This window comes from Ictidomys tridecemlineatus, unplaced genomic scaffold (assembly GCF_052094955.1).
Source record: "Ictidomys tridecemlineatus isolate mIctTri1 unplaced genomic scaffold, mIctTri1.hap1 Scaffold_145, whole genome shotgun sequence".
Classification (NCBI taxonomy): domain Eukaryota; kingdom Metazoa; phylum Chordata; class Mammalia; order Rodentia; family Sciuridae; genus Ictidomys; species Ictidomys tridecemlineatus.
The window spans coordinates 176770-189692 of NW_027521284.1; the positions used below are offsets into that span (position 1 = coordinate 176770).

Consider the following 12923-nt stretch of genomic DNA (forward strand, 5'->3'; position numbering starts at 1 on the left):
CCGAGGAGCTGGGGCCAGGGGTCGGAGCTGGGGCCGGGGGGCGGGGCTGGGGCCCTGGAGTGGGGCTCTGGGATCCACCCGGAGCAGGGGGGAGCGGGGTTCGGGGCGGAGTGGGGAGCGGGGAGCAGGGAATTTGTGCATGCTGGTAAGGGTGAGCAGGGGGTGCTGGGAATTTCTGGGTGCGGGGGAGGCGTGGGGGTGTGGGCCGGGCTAGGCACTGTGGTGGGCGTGCATCCTGGAGACTTTCTAGGCCTCCGCTTTAGTACTTTACTGAAATTTCTCTTTTCCTCTTGCCCGAGACTTTTCACTGAAGGGAGTGAGGCCGCTTTCCCTTGATTTCTGCATCATCCTTTCTAGTCTCCGCCCTTTTCTTTTCCATAAAAATGGTTTGATCAAAGTAGAATCACACCATTCGTGCCTTCATACATCTTCATGTACTTCATCATCATTCTAAGTACATGTATGAAGACACGAATGGTGTGATTCTACTTTGCATACAACCAGAGATATGAAAAAAGTGCTCTATATGTGTAGTATGAATTGTAATGCATTCTGCTGTCACATATAACAAAATAAAAATAAATAAACTAAAAAAAATTTTTAAATGGTTTAATTAAAAACATGTTTTGCAAGTCTTTTCGTCCCAAACAAGTTGTGCTGTTTTTTCTTTCTTTTTTTTTTCTTACATGTGTGTTTAAAAAAGCACAGCAGTTTTTTGTCTAGTGGTAACGTCCTGTCAGGCAGCTGTTGCTGTACTTGGTGGGGAGGTGGGTGAGGAGCAGGCGCCCACTCAGATCCTGGGACCTGGCCCAGGGAAGCTAGGGCAGAGAAGTGGGCCCAGCTTAGTCATGTCCAGCACACTCTTCTTTTCTTTGCTACCAAAGCAAGCGACACCTTTAAGCTTCTGAGCTGGGATCATGTTCTTGTTCTAATTTGACAATAAACTAGGTTGATTGTCGGACACTGCAGAATCAGGGGAGTTGATAACTAATACTAGTGGCTTTTCAAATACATTTATTTTTTGACATCAGACAGGAAAACTTGGAATGAGTTTGGGAACACTTCTCGTTAGGGAAAGGTGAGCTGTGTCTAGTATTAATGTTTATTTTCAAAGCAAATATGGAGCCCATATACGTTCAGCTGTTCTTAGTATATATCTTAAAATATTACATCTTAAAGATCCTCCCAGACTAGCTCATTTTAAAAGGACTTTTCTTTTTCCTTCTGAATGGCAATCTATGGACTGTCCATCAGATTTATATGCAGCCAGCTCTTTGATGAAGATGAAGATGGTCTCCCATTAGTTACTTTAGCAAAAAGAGAACATTGCAATAATCATACATGTTTAAACCTGTATACAATTTCCTAGAATAAAATGCTGTGCAAATTGATCCAATTTAAAAGTGCATCATTTCATCCAGGGCAACTTTTTTGTAAAAACTTGTAATTGTTAAGACCCAGCGTTGACAAGGGAAGTGAAATTGTTACTATGGTAGGAATGCAAAGCGGTCCAATTTTTCTCAACAAGAATGTGACAGTATTCATAGTGAGCCTAAAATTAACAAAATTTCCAGTGGAGAATAGATTCCCATGTGTTGAAATTGAGTTAAGACTCCCTGGGAGGATAACAAATAATCCCATAAAATTTTTTTTATCTTGAGTGTGTGGCTAAGGCCAGAGGGTGCAGGCTTGCATGAGAGATAAATTTATGTAGTCTATAGGTATATTTTATTCTATTTAAAATTTTTTTGGGAGCTGAGGATGTGGCTCAAGTGGTAGGCTCTCATCTGGCATGCTTGAGGCACTGGGTTCGAGCCTCAGCATCACATAAAAATAAAATAAAGATACTGTGTCCACCTAGAGCTAAAAAATAAGTATTTAAAAACATTTTTAGTTGTATATGGATTCAATGCCTTTGTTTTTATGTGGTCCTAGGATTGAACCCAGTGTCTCACACTTGCAAGGAAAGTGCTCTACCACTGAGCTACAACTCCAGCCCTATGGGCTATATTTTAATTGATTGGGAAATGTGAAAAAAAAAAAAAAAAAAATATATATATATATATATATATATATATATATATATATATATATATATATATATATATATATATATTAGGGAGGTAACAAGGATTGAACCCAGGAGCACTTAAACAAGTGAGCCACATCCCCAGCCCTTTTTATATTTTATTTAGAGACAGGGTCTCACTAAGTTGCTTACTTAGGGCCTCAGCCTCCTGAGTTGTTACAGGCATGAGCCACCATACTGAGCTCTGTTTTATTTTTAATTGGCTGAAACTTAAATTTTTATTATTTTAAAAAATGGACAGATAATATTGTGTATATTTGTCATGTACACTATAAAGCTTGAAGTATGTATACTTACTCCATTCTTCCTAGTTAAGTTTGTCCTGTGAGGTTTTCCAAGAGGCATCCTATTCAGAAAGTCCCATCAGACTATCTGGATTGGTCTCTCTGAAGAACCTGTTGGACCACTAGTTACCACTATATGACCAGGATTGCCACAACTGCCCGGCCAGGTCAGAATTTTGCAGTGTGCCCTGGGCCAGAGCATAGGGCATCCACCAATATCTACACATCTTTTGCTGTGAGTTCTCTCTCTCTTATGTCTTTGTTTATAGATGCTACAGTTGATCCAGTTTTGAAAGGTTTCTCAATGTTTTTAGTGGGGAGAGACAGGGGCCTGCCTCTTGTGAAGGGCTCCAGAATGGTGGTGAAGCTGAATGTCCACCTCCACCTCACATTTTCCATTGTAGAAACCCTGGTGTGTAGGGGGATGGGCTATGTGTGGTTTCATTCCAGCTGGGAAAGGGAGAACATGGGAAAAAAATGGTCTCTCTTACCACTTGAACCTTGCTTTTCTGGATTTAAATGTTTGTCTCTGGTCACTCTTGTCTGTGGATATTTGTGGGGTGAATTTTAATGGGAGGGGCAGGATGAAGCTGAAGCACTCCTACATGGCTATCTTCCTAATGCCACTCACACTAATTATCTTTGGGTTGTTAATGTACATGTAAGTTAATTTTGTTATTTATGTATTCTTACTTTTCAAATGGTGTGTGATCAGTATGAATCAATTTTACAGTCAGAAATTAAAATAATTGGTTATAAACCTCCCTTCAATGTCTGGTCCTTTCCATGTTTTTCTGATCACCATCCCTTGCTTCAGACTGGGTGCCACTCTTGTATTGCCATTCATGTTTGGTAGCTTCAAGTACTGAATGATTTTTTGCCTAACTTTAACAGAGACAAGAATTCTAGTGTTCAGCTAAGTGGAGTGAATCTTGGACTTAGAGGAAGAGAATAGACCTGGAAACAGGAAAATGGGAGTGCTGGGTGTGGGCAGAGAGCCAGGATAAAGACAGTCCTCAGTGTTCTCAGTGAGTTTTAATTTCCCGTTCAAGTAAGTTCCATTCCTGGGCTATGATGAATGTGCACACAGTAAGACTGAACAGTATTCATGTTTCAGACAAACTTGAATAGTGGACTAACCTTATGGAAAATATTAGGTAATACCATTTTCATAGTTTTACTTTTTAAAATTATTTTATTTTTATGTGATGCTAAGTATGAAAACCGGTGCCTTGCACATGCTAGGCAAGTGCTCTGCCACCAAATTACAGCACCATTCTGTGGTTTTACATTTTTTAAAATAAGTTTTTATAGTTGTAGATGGACACAATACTTTTATCTTATTTAGTATTATGTGGTGCTAAATGTCAAACCCAGTGCCTTTCACATATAAGGATGTACTGTTAGTTGCAGAGCAGGCTGAACAACTTTTAGCTGTGGGGCAGGCTGAACACTCAGCGCTCACCTGTCTGGTTCCCACCCTTCATTAGCCCTTCCTTTTGGGATGATTATTTTGCACCTTTTCCCTTTACTTCCTCTTGTTGTTTTTTAATTTGAAACCCACACCTAGCCCATGCCCAATCTGCTTGAAGGCAGAAGATGACACCCTTATCAACTACAGTGTGACCCAATCACTGTACACCAACAAGGCAGCTAGCACAGTAAAGAGCTATTAAAAACCTTCTCCTGCTGGGCCCTCTCTCTCTCCTCTTTTTCTCCGAGTCAATCAGACACTGCTGCAATAAAGATCCCTTGATTGCTCCGAGTGTAGTGATTACTTTCCTTTCACCATGAATAGGTATAAACCTGTCTAAGAGAAAGACAGTTTACTGCAACACAGTCTTACCTTTGAATGGTTTTTCTGGATTATTATACAATTCAGAAGTTGAAGTAGGCCTATCAGGAGTAAAGTATATGAAGGATCCCGTATGGGCAAGCACTTAAGAAGATCAGGGTTCTCAACCATCAGGAACTAAGCAGAAGGTGCCAAAGGTGTTGCTGCTGGTGTGCAAGGATAGCAAGACACCAGAGGAAAGGGTCAAAAGATTTCAGTCTTTAAACCCAGAGCTGGAACTCCTAGCACTGTTCCTCATCCTGGCCCCTGTCAGCTGCAGGTTATCTCACTGTGGGTCATGGACACCAGCCCTAAACCTGGGGGAAAATTATAGAAAACTGCCTGGGCTCTAGAACAATAGCCAAAGAAAGCCTGGACTCTGTCCTGCCTTTCTGCCCCTTTTGTTCTGGTGTGTGTGGGGGGTGGAGGTCGCTGGCTACAAAGGATGTGATAGTAGGTCCCAGCTCTGTCAGTTTATGACTTGGGGACAGGAATAGTCTCCACTGTTAAGATCTGACAGGACACTCCATTTGGCCAGGGCAAATTCATCACTGGGACAAAGCAGTGTTCTTGCTACAACACTATCCCATAAACTAAAAGCCTGGGGAGTCTGGCAGGACAAATAACTGCACCCAGAAAAGAAAAAGACAGAAACTAAGGACAACCTGTGTTTCATAGGCAGCCTCTGCAAAGGGATCTTCAAGAATTCCTAAAGAGAAAAATGGAAAGGGCTTCTTGCATTGCATATCAGTCTGCTAGTATAAGAAAAGGCCCAAATGGAGCCTCTGGGTACAAGTGACAGTGGGGAACTCACTTAAAGTTGATGGCATTGTGATAGTGTTCATGGAGACAGGTCAGGCTCAAAAATGTCATTGAAAGCAACATAGGAGAAAAAGATTAAATCATAATTATTGTATATGTTGGATTGTCCAACCCTCTCCTGGGATGAAATTTGTTATGTAAATTAAATGCAAAGATAACATTCATAAGGATTGTTTCAGAATATGAATTTTAAAAAGGTTCCCAAAATAGTAAAGATAAAAGAAAATTACAGGTATAGAAATACATTTTTTAGTATGGAAAATTAGAAGGTAAGAGAAATGTTTCTGAATGAGAAAATATTTTGTCTGGTAAAGTAATATTCTTGTGCTAACGTCCCAGATTAAAGGTGACAAAACTAAGGATGTAAAGTTGTGAATGTCTAAATAAGTTACAGAAAGTTTGGGGAAGGGGAAGGTGTGTGTTTGTTTAATTTGGCTATAATTTATCTATCAAGATAATTTTATTCTATTTGTTGGGCTTGTGGAAACTAAGTCTTAAAGTAATTAAGGTTTGTATCTTTTTGAAAGTCTGAAATAATTACTTTGTAACTTGTTAATCAAACAACTGTTACTTAAACCTACCAATATAGATGTCACCCTAAGTATATGTGACTAGGTATAATGTATTCATTATACCTAGTCACATATACTGAGAACTATGGCTATCTAAGCCTTGTATAAGTATTATTTAAAAATTTATAAAATGAGGGGCTGGGGTTGTAGCTTAGCAGTAGAACAGAGACCCTGGGTTCTTTCCTGAGCACCACATAAAAACAAAGAAACAAATAAATAAACAAACAAAATAAAGGTATTGTGTCTACTTACAACTGAAAAATATTTTTTTAAAAGTTTATAAAATGAAAGTATATGCAAGTTTACTGGCAAGATAACCACTAAGTGCTCTCTTTTATACATTGTATCTGACATTGAAGGACCATGCTCTCAATTGAAGACCTGTCTTATATATGTTTGCTTTGAGTAAGTCAATTTCTTATCATTAACCCTGTTTCCTAAATGTATAAGAAACTTAAGGCTATTGATTTTGTTAATCCATACAGACCTGTGATTACTGTTACTATACACTCTGGATTCTAAATTGCACTTTAAAGTTAAACTTAGTTGAATGCAAAGCTTTGCAAAGTTAGTGTTCTCCAAACTAAAATTATGTGTAGCAAAATCTTTTATTTGTATAAAAATAACAAATTTGGTTGGTATTTATTCATGTAATTTGAGGTTTTATAGCTGTATCAAGTAACATTTTGAATAAGTTATATATATAATTTGGTGTTAATCTTCACATTGGAATTGGAATTTAAATACATTTTTGGAAGCTAATAATGAGAGTCTGATCTGTTTAAAGGTGAAATTGTAAAACAGGGATGCATTTTGCTGCTTTTTTCACAAAAAAAGTTAAAATTTCTCTTAGTCTTTGTTTAATTTATGTTTCAGATGTAATGTTGTATTGTGTTTTTTTGTAAGGATCCCCACCTTACCTGAAATAAGAGTCTGCATCCCACCCTACTACATGTTAGAATGGCTGCAAAATAGGCTAGACTTGAGATCATTTAGAGTTGTGATAGGTGGGATTATCTAGAGTTTGATGATAGCTCCAGTCTGGTGGGGGCCAGACTGGTTGGCTGGGCAAGTTGATAGCAAGATGCTCTCACACCCTCTTACAACCTTCTGACCAGCTCCATCTGTCGCTGGACACTTCAGGACTAGTGGTGCTGGGAAACTTGGCTCTCTTCAGCATTTCCAACCAATGCTTCCCCCAGGCAAAATGCCCCTAGTCTGTGAAGTTTCACAGGATTGCCTGGACATGAATGACCCATGCAGACCCACTCACTATCTGACAGATAAGGATGTAAGATACTCCAGGCTCAGCCATGTTGCAGTCCCAGAATCTGAACACCATTTCACCTTGCAGAAAGACCATGAGGGATGTGCTCAAAGGAGGGACCCTGCAAAGAATTGGCAAGATGGTGGCCACCAGCACTCCCAGCAGGAGGACCTTAGGGCAGCCAAACACTAGGCACCCTGGCATAGGACATCTAGGTCTTGGCTGGTGTCCCCAGACAGAGTTGGCTGCACCACGAGGTGAGGTGGTGGTGGCAGCAAACCTGCAAGCATCCTGCCCCCCATCCCCCAGGCACTGGCAAGTGTCTCAAGATGGAGATGGCTATGTGCAATCAAATCTGCAGGCAACTTGGCAATGGACCTCTGGGTGCGGGTGGAAGCAGCAGGACTAGTAATTGAAAGTGAGGTCAGGTTGAGGTTTTTGCGGTTAAAACAACAACAAAAAATCACTATCAAGGGTGAAGTTCACTGGGGTAAAATTTCATACCTTAAGCACAAGAACATTAGTTTTGAGCCAGCAAAATGTTTGAGATTGCAATCTAGACTACCTGTTAAGAGTGATCCTTACATTCTACTTATATGAACCAATTTAGCAGAATCACTGTTTTTTGTTTTGTTTTGTTTTGTTTTTACTCTACAATATGAAGGAAATATAAAATATCATTCATTCTCTACCAAGACTTTTTGGTCAGAGTTCTGCAGGGAATCAGAACCAAAAGACTTATTGTAGAAATTGGCTTATGAGTTATGGAGCCAAGAAATTTTAGTGTTTGTCTGCAGGCAGGAGAATCAAGAAAGCAAGGGGTATAATTTGGTTTGAACCAAAGACCTGGGACTGAGAAATAGTGAAGGTTTTTCATATCCCAGAACCAGGAAAGATGGACATCTCAGATCATGCAGAGGAATTTGCCCTTACTATGACTTTTGGTTTTGATGAGCCCCTAAAAGGACTGGATGATGCCTGCTTTTACTAAGAAGGGAGACTTTGCTCAGTCTACTGCTTTGAGAGCAAATCTTTGCCGGAATCACTGTCAGAACACCACCCAGAAATAATGTTTTACCAGCTATCAGGGTATTCCTTAGGCAGTGTGTTGACATATAAAATTAACCACCACATTTATTGCATTAAAAAAATTGTCAATTCATTAAAAATTGTTTAAAAAACAGAGATGTTTATTTAAGTACAACAAAACATATAAAGAGAGTCCCTGAAGTTAAAAATAAAGTCTGCCGACTGGGGAGGTGGTCCAGTGGTAGTGTGCTCGCCTGGCATGCTTGAGGCCTTGGGTTCAATAACCAGCACCACAAAAACAACAACAACAAAAAAAATAAAGTCTGCCATGGTATTTTACAAACAATATTGCTTGCACCATCAAGGTTGTTAGCTTTCCATCACTTTGAGGAAACTACTGAAGACAGTAAACTAAAGGAGGAAAGATTAGTTTCTGCCTCACTGTTTCAGAAATTTTAGTCCAAGTTTGGTTGACTGTATTGCTTTAGGGTCTGAGGTAGGGAAGAATATCCTAGCAGTAGGATCTGTGGCAAAAGAGACTGCTCCCTTTATGGTAGCAATGGTAAATAATTTATTCTTTTTGAAAGTAGAGACGAGGGGGGGAAGAGAGACAGAGAAGAGAGGAAAGAGAGGGAGGAAAGGGCCTGGGACACAAAGAGCCCTTCAGAGAGTGACCCAGCTCCTGTCCTCATAAAGTTTTCCTCACTTCTCAATAGCACCATAGTCAATACATGGATCTTTGGGGGACACCCCAGTTCTAAATGATAACAAAGGTCAACTCAAGGTGTGGAGAAATATTTGGTTACACAAACCAAGATGGAAACTGTTGAGATTTCTTGTTCCAATAGCCAGAGGCTAAGTGTATATTTCCACAGGTTAGCGAAGGACATGGCTTATCACATTAATGAAAAGTGCAGAATTGAACTATCACAAAACACAATAAAAAAGCTCAAAGTTGGCTTTTCTGCCCACGGATGCAGCATAGAAAGCATCGTTAAAGTCTCTTTTCCTGCTGCCATCATGTCTAAATCAGTGTCCCCTAAAGAGCCCGAACAGCTGTGGAATCTATTCATTGGAGGGCTGAGCTTTGAAACAACTGATGAAAGTCTGAGAAGCCATTTTGAGCAATGGGGAGCACTCACGGACTGTGTGATTGTGAGACACCCAAACACCAAGCGCTCTAGAGGCTTTGGGTTTGTCACTTGCGCCACTGTGGAGGAAGTGGACGCAGCCATGAATGCAAGACCACACAAGGTAGATAAAAAAGTTGTGGAACCAAAGAGAGCTGTCTCAAGAGAAGATTCTCAAAGACCGGGGGCCCACTGAACTGTGAAAAAAGATCTTTGTTGGTGACATTAAAGAAGTCACTGAAGAACATCACCTACGAGATTATTTTGAACAATATGGGAAAATCTAAGTTATTGAAATCATGACTGACCAAGGCAGTGGAAAAAAAGGGGGCTTTGCTTTTGTAACTTTGATGGCCATGACTCTGTGGATGAGATTGTCATTCAAAAATACCATACTGTGAATGGCCACAACTGTGAAGTGAGGAAAGCCCTGTCAAAGCAAGAGGTGGCTAGTGCCTCATCTAGCCAAAGAGGTCAAAGTGGTTCTGGAAACTGGTGGTGGTCGTGGAGGTGGTCTTGGTGGAAATAACAATTTTGGTCATGGAGGGAACTTCAGTGGTCATGGTGACTTTGGTGGCAGCCATGATGGTGGTGGACATGGTGGCAGTGGGGATGGCTACAATGGATTTGGTAATGATGGAAGCAATTTTGGAGATGGTGGAAGCTACAATGATTCTGGGAGTTATAACAATCAGTCATCAAATTTTGGACCCATGAAGGGTGGAAACTTTGGAGGCAGAAGCTCTGGACCTTATGGTGGTAGAGGCCAATATTTGCCAAATCATGAAACCATGATTGTAATGGTGGTTCCAGCAGCAGCAGCAGCAGTAGCCATGGCAGTGGCAGAAGGTTTTAATACTGCCAGGAAACAAAGCTTAGCAGGAGAGGAGAGCCAGAGAAGTGACAGGGAAGCTAAAGGTTACAATAGATTTGTGAACTCAGCCAAGCAGTGTTGGCAGGGCCTAGCTGCTACAAAGAAGACATGGTTAAGACAATACTCATATGTATGGGCAAAAAACTCAAGGGCTGTACTTGCGACTAATTGTATAACAGGTTATTTTTAGTTTCTGTTCTGTGAAAAGTTCAAAGCATTCCACAAAGGGTATTAATCTACTTTGTTTTTGGCACCCGGGCTGTTGATTGCTAAATGTAATAGTCTGATCATGACGCTGAATAAATGTCTTTTGAAAAAAAGCTCAAAGTTGAAGTTACAGGATCTTCATGAGGGTCATCATATCCTGGGGTATCGGGGATCAATAGGTGGCAAAGAAAAAGTGGGTGTGGCTGCTGCAATGGACAGGAGAGTGAAAGCAGCTATCAGAATAGTCCATCTCTTGCAAAAGAGGGTATAGGCCCATTGTGTCCCTAAAAGTGAAATACCTGAGGGTCTTCTAAATCCTGACTGGATGTGAATAAGCAAAAGAACCATATATAAATTAGGGGTTTGTTTGAGCCATTAAGGCACAGAAGCCACTTTTCTGGGAACTCCTGGGTGAAATTCCCCAGTTCAAGAAAGCCCAGATCATGCTGGCCCTTGTCTTGGCTCACAGCTTTAGGACCAAACAACCTATTTCCTTCAAGATCCTTGCAACACCAAGAAACAAGCACCAAAACAACCCTCCCACCACATTGAAAACTATCTACTGACCCCCTTGATCTGTACCACGATAAATAAGACAAGCATGGGCCTATTCTTTGTTAGAAGTCAGACCCCTTTGATCAGCTCAATGGGTCACACCTACCTTTGAAAATATATAACCTTTGCCTTTTTGACTTTACTTCTTGATATATTACTTTCATAGTTTTTGGTGACCTTCACCCTTGTGAGATGGGCATGGTAACCATTACACTATGGTGATCCTCTACTCAAAATCTGAATCCCTCTAAAGCTAACAAGCTACAATTCATTGCTTCATCAATAGCCTTCAGGACAGGAACCCTCTCATTTTCTTAACAACTAAAATGTCAATAGCCAAAGTTAAATGAGAAAAATTCCAAAGTTAATAAAGAACATTTAAATTATGCTTTTTAATGGATTATTTTAATGGATTATTATGTTTGTTAGGGATGATGCTAACAGTAGGTCTGAAAATTATTAGAACAAGAAGCTGGCAATCTGAAATAATTTATTTCAGTGTTCTCATAATTGTCAGATTTCAATGTGGCTTATCCATCCAAGCAGGCCTGCCTTGTAATTAAATCATATAAATGTTTTATTGGTTCTAATGTAATTCCTAAACAGGTTAAATCAAATAAAAGCTTTGATAAGTATTTGTACCACTCCATACTACCTTTGGAGCTCCACTTACAGAAAGTTATAAAAATTCTTTTATTTTTCTGATTTGTAAATGTGTGTACATAATGCTTATGTCTATGTTACATGATATTAAAATTGACTTATAAATCAATAAGCATGCTCATATTTTAAAATTAACATAAAATGGACCCAAATAGCTTTAATTCACTTGATTTAAAAAGTTTCAATTGAAATAGGGTAGAGAGATAAAAATAAAGATATCTTTAAAATTATTAATTCAAAATTTTCCAGCTGGTTAAATAATTAAGTTGGGGTTCAGTGACAGAATGCTCCCCTAGCACATGCGAGGTGCTCGGTTCAATCCTCAGCACCACAATAAATAAATAAAATACAGATATTAAAATAATAATAATAATAATAATAAAGTTGTTAATCCCTATGATATTTAAAATTTATATCTATTTGCTTCTAACAATTTTCTTTAACAGGAAAAAGATAATTAATACTGTTATCTACATTTGTTTGATGTCTTGTATCTTACAGTTAAGAATAAATACATTTAAGGTAAAGGGGAGTAATTATATGTCTTTATTAAAAGAGGTACTTATTGATTTGCAAGGTTAGAGTGCTAGAATGTCATCCATTGGATGCTAAAATATCATCTACTAAATATAAAAACATCAGATCCTATTAACTAAAATATACTTAAACTTTAGATGTGTTTGTAATTTGGTTAATATAAAATAAGATCTAAAATTTCTTTATTTTCTATGTCCTCATGAGAACCAAGGGGCTGGGAGTTAAACTTCTATCAGGTGTGATTTATATAGAAAGGTTTAAGAAAAATTTCACCCAGTAAAGTAAAAGGCTATAAATGTCTCAGTAAATTAAAACAAAATATGTACAAAATAATTTTCAAAATGTTTACATATAGCTAAATTGGTTACATGAAATTAACACAATCAGCTGAAGTTATTGAAAGATTTTTACTCTTTAAATCCTGCTAAGTTTCTGACATGAGGCCTATTTACCAATATAGATAAGATCTTTTCACAGACCTTTATTACTTGGGCATTCTAACTAAAGGATAAAAGAAATAAGAAATACTGAAAACATTAATCTACTCTCATTCCAATAAAATAATTTTTTATGACTGTTGAGTTTTATTATTTAAAAAAAACTAGTTTTAAAGGATTTAAGGTATATAATATTTTGTTTAAACAATAACTGTTATTTTAAAAGTACCACATTACATTCCATATTTCAAATTTTTCTTTAAAAGCTAAACTTGGTTAATATAAAAAAATCAGTGTAATTATGATAATTATTAATAACATATTAATTGTATCTTTATTTCCCAAATATACACGTCATTAAAGTACAAGATTTAAAAGAACATTTTACTGAGCTGATGTTCTTCAAACAAAAGTTTCTACAACAATAGCTCTTAAACTATATAATAATAACAAATTAATTGGAAATTAATGGTGTTATTTAATATTTTATATTTAAATAAATACGTTATAAAATTTTACGTTACTCTCTACACTGAGAAGTAAACTATATTTCGAAAAGACAATTAAGACACACTGGCTTATTTAAAAGTTAACAATATGAAGTATATAAATTTTTTTGTGTG

At 38.2% G+C, this 12923-nt stretch overlaps 1 pseudogene; it reads left to right on the forward strand.

Moving 5' to 3' along the window:
- Positions 1-8912: 8912 nt before the first annotated feature.
- Positions 8913-10047, forward strand: LOC144372681 (heterogeneous nuclear ribonucleoprotein A1-like; annotated as a pseudogene).
- The last annotated feature ends 2876 nt before the right edge of the window (positions 10048-12923 follow it).